The sequence below is a fragment of the Culicoides brevitarsis genome, unplaced genomic scaffold (assembly GCF_036172545.1).
Source record: "Culicoides brevitarsis isolate CSIRO-B50_1 unplaced genomic scaffold, AGI_CSIRO_Cbre_v1 contig_4, whole genome shotgun sequence".
In the NCBI taxonomy this organism is placed as follows: Eukaryota; Metazoa; Arthropoda; class Insecta; order Diptera; family Ceratopogonidae; genus Culicoides; species Culicoides brevitarsis.
Window position 1 is genome coordinate 81,356 of NW_026973388.1, and position 4,830 is coordinate 86,185.

The window sequence follows — 4,830 nt, forward strand, 5'->3', positions numbered from 1 at the left end:
TTTATTATTATAATATCAATAGTTATGCAACTTTAATGGAATACAGTTTAAAAATTGATGATAACATTAAAAAAATGCAAACTATTTTGAATAACATTGGGTGGTAAAATTTTTATTTATGTATTTTTTTTCTTATTTTTGTTTTTGGATTTTTTATTTCCAGTGCTTTTAACTGCACCCAATCGATTCGGATACTCATCATTTTCTAAAGATAATCCGGCCATGGATTGAGAATAATCATCTTCTTTATCATCAATTGGTAAATTATTTTCATAATCTCCACCTTTTTTAGATTTTCTATCGCGTTTAGAGGAAGTTCTACCATCATCATAATCATCGTCTGTATCTTTACGGGTATTGCGGCCATCACGACTATCGTCCGTATTTCTACGCGTATTGCGGCCATCACGACTATCGTCCGTATTTCTACGCGTATTGCGACCATCACGACTACCTTTACGGTCATTATCCTTTCTACTTTGTCTACTAGATTTTCCAGACATTTTCGCTTCGAAAACTTGTGCTTGTTCCCCGCCCGTAGTATCGTTTACAAGAAAATTACTCGGGATATTTTCCGGACTAACTTGCATGACATACGTTCTTTTTGTATCTCCGGGAAGATTATAACAGGAAGCTAACCAGTCATATTCGCGAATTTTTTTAACAGATATATTTATTGGCTGATCCTCGAATCCGCCTAAATTACTAGAATTCTTAGCAATTAATTTGTTGATAAAAGCGGGGTCGCATGTTTTATTCGATGCTCTTATAAATTCTTTATTAATAACAGTACTCATTTTATTTATAAGGGAAAAAATATAATAGTTTTTTTTTTGAAATTTAATTATTAAATTAAAATAAAATATAAATTAAAAGATCAGATCAAAAACTTTTATCGATCATGATAAATAAACTTTTATTGGAATTACCCGGATTACAAGATATTCTTGAAAAAAAAAAAGAATATATACACAATCTCGATGAGAAATTACTGTTAAGCAAAGGACTTAATGGAGTGCGAATTGCACCTCTTAAGTTAAGATCTATCATATACGATAATACTTCTCCTATTTTGGTACAACAATTTATTCAGAGATTCTATCGTCTTCCTTGGTATAAAAACGCAGCAATGTTAGAAAATACTTTTAACTATACCACTGAACAAATTAAAACGATATTTTCAAGAACATCGTTTTATACTTTATTAGTTCATGCACCCAATAGATTATTTGATTACGTTACCGAAGTTAATCAAGAAGAGTGGGAAGAAAGCAATAATAAGATTTTGCATGGATTTTACTTGAATATTTCCTATAAAAGCGATATCCCAAAAGCCCTTATAAAATACAACTATTATACTATTTTCGAGATTAATAACGGTAAATTCATTCCCATAAAAAAATCTAATATTTTAAAAAAGGACATAATTATGATACAACCACCGACAGACGTAGAAAATAATTTACGTACGATTTTCCTTTCGGATACAACGACTGAAATCGGAGACGATATCATTGCGTTATTGAAAGAGAATTTAAATCTACCCGATGAACCTCAAACAATCAAAAAAGCATTTGTGAATAATAACGCATTTATTAACACGCAAGAACGCGCGGGATTATTCGGTAATCTTTTGACTTCTATAAGCATTCCGGAATTGAATTTTATGGTTAATTCGATCATATATCCGATATATTTTACCGAAGATCTAGATAGACAAAAGGAGTTCTTACTTGATATAACTAAAAATGCTATTGAAAAATTGAAAGAACGTATCAAAGAAATAATATCTTATCTTAATGACGGGACGGATGATAAACTAATCTTGCCATTAGTTGATATGGCGAACATAGCAGCTGGACGAGCATTTATCAAAAAGAAAGTTAATGAATCACATAAATATTATACCGTGAGTGAAAAATTAAATTTTATTATAGATTTTATAACTCGTTATAATCAAATCAATTTCGGTGTAGAAATGTTAATTTTAAAAAAAGACCAAAAATTAAAATCAGAAATTTGTATTCAGAAATTAGAAGAATACGAAGAGCATTTAGAAAAGGTTATTAACTCATTTTTCGATGAAATAGAAGATTTGAATAATAAGTTTAAATCATTAGAAAGTTAAAAATTCATTCCAAATGTATTTTTAAGATATTTTCCCATCAAAAACGTACCAATATCAAAGAAGCCATTATCTGGAATTTTATCTAAAACAATGTTGTTTATGTTATTCCTGGCATTATTCAAAGATGGCGGGAAATCTTTTTCTATTTCTGCGGCTAATCCCTCAAATCCGCTTATGTTGAGAAATTCCATGCATATTTCTATCATTTTGAATCCGAATAAGAATATATAAAATCCGATCTGGCCACTTGATTTTTTAGTTTTTTCTATTTTTTGTATTAATTCGTAGTACTCGTTTATCATATTCTCTGTAAAAATTAGTACTCCATTTTCGTCCCTAACATCGAAATCGCATAAATCCAATTCGATATTTTCCGTTTTTAAATAATTTCTAATAACTATCTGTTTATCTAATAAAGTTATTGTAGCCGCGTTATTAAATAAAAGTTTTTCAATCAAGTGTTTCGTTTCTTTCACTTCCTCAATCTTTTTAAATTCCTTCTTTTTAAAGTTGTGAACTTCTTCTAGTTTTCCGTCACTAAGTTGTGATATAACACTACTTTCCATATTGCGTGATTTCCCAAAAATATTGGGCGCGTCATCCTTTTTCTTAACTACTGGCGAATTCGTAGCTCTTTTTTTAGTGATCGTGTGTTGCGGCGATGCAATTTGGGGAATAATCTCCTTTTCTTCGACTTCGTTTTCTTCTGTGATATTGGGAAGCGAATTTGAACTAAAATATTTATCCAAAATAATGAAAGCCGTATTCTTATCTATTCCCGTTAATTCATAATTGAGTAAAAATTTATGTAAGAAATTCCTCGTGAAATGCGAAGAAACACTATTAACGTATTTTTCTCCAGAAGCTAAGAAATCCATTAAAATTTGGGGATTAGTTAAATCAAAATATTGATCCGTAACAATCGTGGAAAAAAAGGGGATGGATTCCTGGATATTATCGATATATAAAGCAATATAATCTTCGATGTTATTATTCATTAAACAAATTAGTGCATTATCGGTTAAATTGTCGGGATTACTCATGTTATAATACAATTTTTCTTTTGGCGTCATAGCTTCCAGATTTTTATTTTTCGGTAATAAAACATTTTCTGGTATTTTAGAAACTTCGTAAATCACTGAGGGTTCTTCTGGGTTTATGGTTTCTATGTTTAAGGGAGTATCTTCTTCGTCATCAGTAGAAATATCACGAATTTCGTCGTCGCTTTCAACATCCGCATCGCTGTCATCGAAATCTGGAACTTCATCCAATTCTTTTATACTATTCACGTCAGATCCGGCGTATTCAACTATCGGAATCGGATTTTCTTGATCATCGGGAATGGTTTTGTCATCATTTTGAATTTCTAAAATCATGGCGTTTTTAGTTTTTATTGTCATTTAACACATTTATTTTTTAAAAATTTATTTTATATAAATGGCAAATAAAGAAAAAAAACTTATTAAAAAATATATTCTTGATATCGAAAAAATAATACCATTATATCAAAATAAGAGGCTATGCGTCGACATACTTCAGGGGGATCTCCCGCTCCATAAAAAATACAATATTTTAGATACTCTCGATTCTGATAATGTGTCGGATGATTTAGAGGAAGAGACATTAACTAAACAGGCAGTGCTTAATTGTTTAGTAAGTGCATACATGCAATTGCATATAAATTCCCTGGAGTTAAGAACTACTTTATCGGAACCGAAATTATTGGAAATTGATGATGGTCAAAATTTAATCTACAATTCTCTTTTGAAACATGGTGCTTACGAAACGGCTTATTATATGGGATTCAGCAATTATACTAAAAACAATGTTTCAAATACGCGAATTGGTTGGTTTTCGGATTTGATTAAGCATGATAATATAAAAAATGATATGGAGGTATTAAAACAAAATGAATATTTATTTATGCATGTTGATGTTTTTAAACAATATATTCACGTTCCTGATCTGCGTAAATTAGAAGAAGTAGCTATTATTGGGCCTGCTTTATTACTTTTGCCTATTTTTATAAAGGAATACGTAAATATTTCTCCATATTTGTATGAAGCAGATAATCTTGTCAAGAAATTGATTCAAATTTTAACAGAAAATCATTGCGTATTTTATAAAGATAAACTCAAATCTTTACCAGTATTAAAGAAATCTCCCCAGATCAGTAGTAATAATTTATATTTCAAGTATTTCGCTGAGTATTATAACAAAATATTCTCCGAGAAAACGTACTTGAACTGTAACGAATTAGGGCATTTATGTTATAATTTGTGGAATCCTCATTTGAGCGTAGTTTCCAGATTGGGCATTAAACTTCCCTGTATAAAAATGATAAATGATGACTTGATAATTAAAGAAAATATTCCGCCTGCGCCTATTCCTCCAAGGCCCAATAATTTAGATATCCCGAGTACGAGTAAAAGTTTCCCAGCTAACTCATATGGAAAATCACTATTTGAAGAAATGAGAGGTGTGAAATTATCTCCTATTAAGAATATGGGCGGCGATGCTCCTCGTAAACCTCAAGTAATTTCTAATACAGGAACAAATGAAAATAAATCAGATTTAGACGTTTTATTTGTAAACCCCACATTACCCGAGTTTGTTTCCGCTATTTTTGGACAATTACTAGCCAAAGATAAGAAAATGCAAATTACTTTCGGATTAGACTTAATTACCAAATTTTATAATAA